This window comes from Streptopelia decaocto (genome assembly GCF_964273445.1).
Source record: "Streptopelia decaocto genome assembly, chromosome: 5".
Taxonomy (NCBI): domain Eukaryota; kingdom Metazoa; phylum Chordata; class Aves; order Columbiformes; family Columbidae; genus Streptopelia; species Streptopelia decaocto.
In genome coordinates, this window is record NC_138659.1 from 39,947,686 (window position 1) to 39,957,946 (window position 10,261).

The window sequence follows — 10,261 nt, forward strand, 5'->3', positions numbered from 1 at the left end:
TGCAACCCAGCAGCTTTTTGGAGGCCTGAGCTATAACATCATGCTCTGATCTAAAGTTTACTGATGACCTTGAGTTACCTCTTTTTTTTTTTCCTGGTATGTTTCCATTCCTGAGAAAATCAAGAGCTGCAAGACTGACTTATAATATACTCATTCAATTAATCAAGTGAGAGTGAATCAAACCTTTCCAGGCAATTTTGTTTGAAGTGTCTGCACTCTTCTCTGCATCGCATGAGGTGCCAACACCAGTGGGAGTTTGCCTGAGGTAAGAGCTGTGGGTTTGGATGTATTCTTCCATTTTTATTAGGTCTTACACTCACAGGAATTTTGTGCTTTTTAATCTTGTAACTGTACAAAACTTATCTGGGTATGGGGGAAGATAACTTAGTGATTTGCTTTAATTATTCTCATAACTGTTCACATTATGTTAAGTGAGCAAATCATACTTACAAAATCCAAACCCCACTTTTACAGCAAGATAGTGTTAACTGAAATCCTTGTGCCATAGGTCTAACCAATTTGAAACCAGGAGCTCAACCGAGCTACCAAGATGCATCAATACTCAGTGCTCCTTCCAGTTGATCCCAGTTGGTCATTAATTTCGTTGTATCCATTTTAGCATTTTTTATTTCCTTTTCTCTCTCCCTTTCTTATTTGTATGCTTTATCTTAAAATACTTTATATGGAATGACTTCTAGCAAAAAGCAAGTTGTTAAAAAAAATCGCAGCTAAACATGTTAAATATTTATTGCTCTTAATATTCGGAGTATAGCTGCAGTACTGAGTTGTATTTATTTGGTGTGTGCTAGTACTGAGATTTCCCTTCCTAGTAAGCATGTCCACATCATACAAAGCAGTCTTATGCCCCTTATAATCTTTCAAGATAAGAAAAGGGATTGAAAGTGAAACCAGGACATGAAGAGGCAAACAAACTTTGGAAAGGTGTCATAGCAAGTACTATGTGATGCACTACATTTTTGAATACAATTAACTAAGCAGTTAAACAGGACTTGTACAGTACTTCACGTGCACAAAGTAAGATCCAGTGACATCCGGTATCTTGGGATTAGAGACTAGCAAAAAGATGGTCATATGACAAGACTGTTTTCTGTTTTTAAGGTACAAATAAGTGAAAGAAGAGAGCTGTTTAGTCTGTACCATAGGACTGAAATTCTGTGCAAGCGTAATAATTGCTTATAATGCTGAAAGTTTAGAATTAACCCCTGAGAATATCTGTTCTAGGAGCTTTCAATTCTTTGGAATACATTTTTTTTTTTTTCAGTACAGGTTATTGCTTGAAATGCTTTGTTGCAGTCTTTTAGCTAGAACTCCATCCAGTATTGGTATTTAGGGTTCATAATTTAGCTTCTGAAGGGTCATCTGTCTCTCACAAGGTGGAGTTTATTCTCTGGGTAAATACCTCGTTCCTTATAAAAATTAGTAAGTCCTCAAAGTTGTAAGTTGAATCTTTCAGTTAAGGGGGCAGGGGGAGATGGATGTCCAAGGCAGGCGTAGGACAACATAAGCCAATCCCCTTGGACTTTTCACTAGAACAGGAAGTGTAAGTAGATAAGCACAGTTAGCTATATTTTAATTTCAAACACCTCGGTAAAAAGCCGATTCAGTGTTTCATTTTCTTGCTGCCGGTTAAAAATGAAATATAGAATTATTGACAAATATGAATTCCAAATTTTCAGGTTAACAGGTTCATTACTGACTTAAAGCTGAAAAGCAAGGTGCTGTCTGCAGCAGAAGAGGCACATTCTCTGGTTTTCCCAGATTAAACCATCTTACATTTGCAGATCTTGGCTGCAAACACAAACCCCCCATCTGTCTGCCTGTCCACCTTTTGCAAAGCAACAATAGCATAATTTGAGTAAAAATGAACAGACCAAGTGTATTCCATGTGCCTGATGTCCTGCTTCTCAGATCCTAGCAAAGTTTTAAATAAACTGGGCCAATTTTTCACCACTGTGGAGAGGAATAATGTTGTTTTTTACTACATCATCTTTTGGGAAAGGCCCTTGTGCAGAGTATATGCTAGTCCATGCTTTTGAAAGAATGAGACAACTTGCAGTAGAAGAAAACAAAACATTCATATCAGTTACAGACACTGGAGTACTTTTGATGGATCTAATATTTAGCCTTTGGCTGGAAGGCAATTTTAAAAGAACCAACTAGTTGAACTTGAGATACTTCTATTTCCTCATAAGATTTACTTCTCTTCCTTAATCTGTAACTCTCCGTAGTGAGTTTCTCTAACCATCAATATGACAGTACAGCAATATTGCCTCATCAGTCATGATTTACTTAATGTTTTCTGAATTTAGTAATATTTGATTAAAATTTAATGTGAACATATCATATCATGCCACATATATTATTGCATCCATTAATCAGGTAACCATAATAATGAAATGTCGGAAGATTGGATGAAAAAGGAGCTGAAGTCTTTGATATATGTTTGGCATGGCTTTGTGAGTGATTAACGAAAAGATATCCAGTCAATTGTGTAAAGCTTCATTAATATACATTTACAATCATCTATGTACTGTATCATCAGATATTTTTAACCTGAGTTAAACTTGATTTTTTAATTTACTGAATGACACTAAATATTAATAATCCTGAAAAATATATAGTATTCTATTAACTCTCATAATGCCAGAATGATTCATAATGTGTCTTAATGTTTTTGTAACAAAATATGTACTAAAAATATTGTCAGAGTTAATGGATCAGTTTTGTTATAGGTGGAATAACAAATGCTTTATGCATGGCTCTATAAACCTCAAATTACACAACTGTATTAAAATAAATGTAAGTCAGTATTTCCATCTACTTTTTTAATATGCAAAGGTAACATATGACATAATTTAGCAAAGCATCCACTCCAGTTTGGCAGAGGAAGTATTGAAAACATTAACACTTGAGTTCATACGTGTATTTCATTAAACATATACTTTCCAGATTAAAAAAAACCACTTAAAATTCTTAGGCTTCAGCTCATGACACAAGATAAGAGCATATTCTCCAGATAAACTTTGAGAAATGTGGGTTTGTTTTCCTGATATTTGTGGCAAGAATCAACTAAGGTGCTGATCCTACAGCCTGGATCTGTGTAGGAAATTCTTCACTGTGCAATGGATCTCCATGGCGCTGTTTGTAGTGGCAGGAGTGCACACATGGAGCTTCTGCAATGCATGTTCTTGCGCTCAGAGCTGGATGCAAAACGATCAGAAGACATGTGCTTCATTTGTAACATGATGAATGTTCCCACTGACTTGGGATACATGTCACTCATTGTATATGACATGAAGTGCACTTACAGTGTGTTCTGAGGTCCCATGCTGAAAAGCTGCAGCTGTTGTATGTCTGTTGTTTTCCTCATATCTTCTCTCACTTTTTGTGAGAATTTAATTTATTTAATTTTCATTTATTGATAACTGTGAATAGTGGAAGACGCTATTTTTTTTTTTTTTGCTGCAGCTGCAGGTAGGTAAGTACATTTTTACACTACAACAACTTCAAAAAAACAGATCTCTTCAAAATACTTTCAGCACAGAAGTGCCATGTGTTTTTTAACATGGCTTATGATTTTGAAGTGTATTTGGTTGGAAGATGTGCACTGATCTCTACACTGAAATATTACCACTTTGGAAGGATGTTTGGAGATCATTGTTGTGTAGTGTTAATCTGTCTAAGCACTATGCAGTATATCAGCATCCAGTCTATATTTTTATCCCACAATGTCTTGTCTTCAGCTGATTCAAGGACGACTTCTTCAGTAGCATCTAGTGAGCAAAAGCTGATAGCAGTAATAAGCTACTTGGATAACAGTTCAGTTCTGAACAAGATGATGAGCATACTCATTCATCTACTGATGAACAGCATTAAAAACAGGCCAGATCTATGAATCTTCTAAACAAATTCAGCCAAAATAAACCCATGCAATTCCATCTAGCACCTATTCTGTTAAGAAAGATTAAACTATGGATTGAAGAAAAAAATGATGAGGCTTTTTACTATGATTTTGGTGTGAATGTATTTGTAAATAATCTCACTGAGCACTAGCCTCGTTTTCCCTCTAGCCTGCTTACCTGGAGATTGACAGAGACATAAGTGAAATAGTTATTATTCTACCTATAAATAAAATGATCCACTCGTGCCAGCAATATTTTTAATATGTTACTTAAGTTAAAAAAAACCCAAGCCTGTGAGTGCACAAGCTCTGTATAGCATTGCACCATTTATTTCACACTACTTAATTCACACGATACCTTTACCCCAATAAGTCAAAGCATGTGTCTTGAGTGTGCAGACTGGTGATGAAGAAAAACACATTGTATACTTTACATAGCTGTGTGGAAGAATTAAGGAGACACAGAGTGCAGAATTCTTTCCTGGGCTTAGATGGACTTCTGAAAATGAATTCGCTTCTGAGCTCATGTCAGTTATTCTAGCCATAACTCATTTTCTGTGGCTGTTAATCCTGCCTGTGAGGGGGTAGGGATAGTCATTTTCTTTGCAGCTGAAGGCAGGAACAGCATCATAACAAATAATGACTTTAGGATAAGTCTAAATGGATGAACTGCAATTGCAGTTGTCCTTCAAAATTAAGAACAAGAGGACAAAAAATGCAAAAACTATGATCTAAACTAATATTACTTTCAGCCTAGGACCTGTAATGGCTTACAAATGCCAAGGCAATGGCTGTTGAAACATCTGTGTTATTTATTCACATTTTTACAGGTGGGGAATACAGAAGTCTGGGTACGAATGTCCCTTGTACAGTTAACAAGAACACAACAGTGGGTTGTACCCCAGAGACCTGTGCTTTGACTTTTAGACAATGCAATTCATCACTGTAACAGCACATTGCATCTAACATGCATTTCCAGTCTTTTCTGTAAAGCAAGATCTTTTCCTTCATGGTCACAGATTTGGGACAGGAAAAAAACCATCAGAGATTTGGTGACTTTAAACAGTGTTTCATCTTTTAATTATAGCTGGACAAATGGTGTCAAGTGTAGGCATGGAAAGCCATGGATAGGAACTCCTAAAAGTCTATAGAAAGATCTTACTTTGGTCATTGTTTTTGAGGGAAGGGATGAGAAGAAGTTGTCTTTGGGAATGTGACAATTGCTGCAGAGGTCTTAAAGTTGTTTCCTCCTAGTAGCATCTGTTTTTCAGGAGAGAAAAATGCTGAGATTATGCTACAGCCTGGAGCTCTAGCATATCAATGAGGTAAAAGGAGTCCAAATAAATTCACTGTTGTCAGACTGATTCCAGTGACTGGAATTTTAAGTTGTTGGGAAAAAATGATCTCAAGTATTTGGAAAATTATGGGCTGTTTTGACAAAAAGGAAAATGAGCAGATCCAAGAGTGTTTCTCATGTCATTGGAGAGTTTGAGAACTTGTCTTCTGCTGAGATGGAAGGGAACTTTCTGCAAAATTAAGTCTGTTTGTTACATCTATCTAAGAGGTGTGGCCCTTTTCTTGATGTAAGAAGCTTTGCACAGCTTCAGTCTGCTCTTCTGGGCTAGGGAGGTCTGCCTTTTAGCAGTCAAAAAGGTTTTCTTTCAGGGAAGAACTCTGACACTTTCTTGTTTTTATGTTGCTGGATTATGTAAATATTGGTGTGCGGCTTGAGGAAAAAGAGCAATATGGATTTGCAGTGCTAGTGTTCTTGTCTTTTTTCTCTGCGGCACTCTCCAATATGATGAATGAAGTGTTGCAAATACTTTTAGTTATTCCTTAATGTTATGGATGCAAAAATGGGATGGGGAATTGTTTATGTCAGACAGCAGCTTGCAAGTTGAGATTGATTTGCTCATGTTCATACTTCTACATTTTTATATTCAGATACATTGTCTCTCTCATGGGCCTATGAGAATTATGGGGAAATGCCTGTTATGCTTCTGGATTTTACAGCTTTGGATGTGAAGATTAACTTTTTTCTGTCTATTCCCTTCCATTTTTATAGACTTATACATTATGGTTTTCAGCATGGTATCTGAGAACTTAATGGTGCTTTAAGCACAGGTGGTTTGTTCTCATGCTTGCAACTAACTGTGGGATGAATTGCATGCAGCGTAGGTAGGGCTTTAGGTAGGTGTTGTAGGGCTTTCGTTTGTTTATTGGAAATGAGGGTGCTGCTGTGTGTAAATCAGGGAGACCAAGGTGATGAAAGGTTACTTAGCAGAGGGCAATTTAGTTGGGGTATCTTGTAGATAACAATTCATGCTGCACACTGAGAACCAACCATTGAGAAATTTCTGTCTCTTCTGTGCAAACAGCCAGCCACTCAGTAGAGGCCCCTTTGTGCAGCCCTGATCTGAGTTACAGTACCTGAAATTTCAAATGACAAAGGAATCTTGCTGTCAGACTCTCTCTGCTGAGTTGCTGATACAAAGGGCTGTGGGAGGCGAGTAGGAACACCAAAGCGTCTTCAATTGTTATCAGATAGCTGTTCACAGAAAGGTCTTCCCAGAGTTTGCAGTATAGAAAGCACAGCCCACACATCATTGTTATTCATTCGTTCAGTTTAAGAGGCTTGTTTTTCACAGATGTGCTCTTCCTGTTTGGCATTTGTAACTGAGGATTGTTGTTAGTTGAAGAAAAGTGTCATCCAACTATGAATTGAGATTTTCAGCTGATTCATGAACACCTTTGTTAACTACAGCCTAAAAAGGAATATGGCTGAGCGTGAAATGTAGGTGAAGCTGTATTTCTACCCCAGTATATTATACTACTCTGGAAAGGCAAAAAAGATATCTTAATTAACAGTTATGCAAAAATTTCCTGCCTATTTTTATCTCAAACAAAATTAGCAAAGCAATTAGAAGACAGAGGTAATTGCTATGTACTAACCTCTCTTATTCATATAGAGCCTATGTATAGAGAGATGCATATATATGGATTTTAAAATAATTAACAAAAATTGCTGTATATGGCAAGTCAAGTAAGCAATCAGTATGTTTTACTAAGGCTTTCATGTCAGAAAATTGGCCAGACATGCTAAGAAAGGGTGGTAAAACTTGGGAGAAGGGGAGGAAATGAATTATCTCAGAATAATGGGACCAGAGCCATTCATGCATGTATCACAGATAATCTGTGGAGCTTACATTAATGTGAATCTTGCAAGTTTTGATATCTAAGTTAATGCCATAGCCAAGTAGCATGATCACAGATAAGTAGCTGTTTGTTGTTGTTCCAGGGACTGATGATCAGATATGAGTTGTTTCTGCCCAAGTTTTCTTCATATACATGTCATCTCATTTCTAACTTTACTAAAAGCATCTAGATTTTTTAAAAAAGTAATAAAATGCTTTTAAAAGTAATTTAAAAGTAGTCCTTCATACCAAAGTGTAACTGTGAAAACAGTTCTGACTTGTCAGGTCTGATTTGACAAAACAGCTTCCTTTTGGCAGATGAATTAAATGTGCTCTCTGACAGTCCCAGTCACATCTGTATCTGGCAGGTTCTCCATCTCTAGGAATTCACATTCTTCTGAAACAATATGAGGCATAAATCTGGCAGTTCTTCAGAAGGCTAACCTTGCTTAGGCTTCCTTAGATCACAGTGACTTTTTAAATGGTAAGGATATCTTTTTAATCCATAAAAGTTCTAAAAATTGATAAACGCTGAGAAAGTGCTCATAATTAAAACGAAAAGGCTAAATAACAGCATTTGCCAATACAGCAAACTCTGAGTGCAATTTTGCAGCATACTGAGAACCCAACATATATCCTTTGAAAATCAGTTTACTAAATTAAGTGTAATTATTTGACTGAAATAATTATCTGAATTATTTGACTTTTCATTCTAAAGGTTTTATCTTAGCAACATTCTTTTAAACCTAATAGAAAAAATCTGATTTCCTGTACCTGAGCATTGTCAACACATTGGAAAGAAACATCCAAATGGGAATCAAATTTATTCACTCTATAGATTACGGCTTATTTAACATCGAGCGTTCTGGTATTCTTGGAAATCTTTATTTTCAGTGAAGTTATCACTAAGAAACCAGCAAATCAGTTTTAGTGATATTGGCATGATATGTGTTCAGTTGGAAAGAATGAGTGGAAGAGGGAAGAGACATCTGGACTTCTGCAAAGAAAACATATACACTCCATTGTATGGTAGAATGAAGCACCAGAGTGGCTCTTCTGGTGCTACGCAATTGTGGTTGCTCCTCAGCACATCTGAGTTCTGTTCTGATACATGATTTTTAAGACCTCTTGACCACTAAATCCAGATATATGACATAAGTTGCTCTCCTTCAAGACTCTGAAGATGACTGGGCTCATACTGAGATTTACAGGGACAGAGGCTGTAATCTTCCTGGCAGCTACCACCAGCTAATGACCTGTCTGTCCAGGGAAAGAAGGGCACTGGCAGTGTGTCCTTAGTTCCAGTCAGTCCTTCTGTTATCCAGGGTGGGATATAGCTGCTATATGTCCGTCCCAGGTCTCCACAGCATGTGTCTGGGTCTCATCCCGGTGCAGCATAAGGAAGCAGTCCAGGTGTGCTCTCATGCCTTAAGCCCACAAGCCAGGATGGCCATGGGACTGATCACCCTCAGAACAAAGCATGAGACCTCTCTTTGCTTGAGCTTTTCTCACAAGGACTTTCCCAAATGTGCGGAGCAACAGGGACCCCCCAAAGCAGCCTGTTTCCTCATCCGTTTCCAAAGTGACCTCCTAAAGGATCATCTCAAAATGGGGACTGATTGCCTGTTGGATCTTGGCGAGCCTCAGTTTTACACTAAACCACGCAGACGCCTCAGGGCCCCCACAGTAGCAATTGTGACTGGGGCTATTGGTGCATACACAGATTCCCGCACAGCATCTGTTCAGTAGTTAAACACCTTAAATAACCCTTGGAAATTATTCTAGCTGTATTCAAAAGTGGTAGCCTAGCAACTGATTTTTTTTTCCTTTACCAAACAGTGAAGGAAGTGAGTTCTAATCCTCTTGAGGGTGCTGTTTATTAAAATTTCCACCATGGAAATTACGAAGTCTCTTCCTCTTTCTTGAAACAATTCTTAACTAGTTGCAACAGAAATATTTCATGTGGTTGAGATGTTAGAGGTAGAAAACAAAGAAAGCTTTATTATTTTTTCCTTAAAACTAGAAAATATATAACTATGAGGTTTGTTACTGAATGTATTAAATAATGGCTTTCTAAAATGAGGTTAGATAGGAGGGGATATAAGCTGTTTGAGTGCTCTATATAATAGCTCAGGAACCCTTAATGAGAATTAGGGTGCCTTGGAAGTGTGTTGCAGTCACATTGCAAGGATTAAATGAGATTGGCTCATCATCAGTGTGGTAACAAGGAGTTATGTTCTTTAGCCCATTCTGGACTGGCCTTTCCTGTGGTTGGTGAGGGCTGCACTCCATGGGAAGTGACCTGCTTTTAGCCCATCTTACTGGAGCAGGGGAACTAGATGAAAGTTAATTTGCTTTATAAATTTCATCATCTTAGACACCCAACTTACAAAATGGCAGTTACACAGATATCTTTTTTTTTTTTTTTTCCTGCTGAACATGTATGTTCTCTTTTGCTCTTTGTTAAAATAAAATGTCTTGTTAATATAAAGCGTCTCTGCACAGTGTAGGCATTTAAGTCTGAATCTATTAAAGGACTTCATCCTGGTCATAGTATCCTTGACTTCGAAAATGCTTTTGGCTTGAGGGGAAGTACACAAAAAACTACAATTAAATCTGAGTCTTTGTGCTTCACTGTGCTGCACCCTGAGAGGCTTCCTGTGCAGACAAATATATACTTGGCTAGATATCTTGAAATTTGTCATTTCACACCTGAAGGGACAATATTGAGTCATTTTCACTATATATACAAGGTATTTAGAACTGCATTCTGTTAATGATTCCTTTAATGTCTGAGACATGGAAGCCAATGAGAAGTCCTTGTATATTTTTTCCATATGTTTCAAACTTTGGCGATCTGGAATGACACAATTGGATCACATAATCATTGTTTTTAATATCTACCTTCTTTTCTTTAGTGTTTCATTGGTGTTCCCTATTGCAAACATTATCCATCAATGTTCAGTTTAGTCACCATATTGTAACTGTGCTTCCTCTCCTTTACATTGTACCCATTGGCAATAGATTATTCAGAGACTGCTTTAGGGAAGGAGATGCCAGAAGAAAGTAGTGAGAGAAAAATGTAGTGACAACAGAAATTCAGATGCTCGGTAGTCGCTGTTGACCACTTCAAGTGGAGACAATT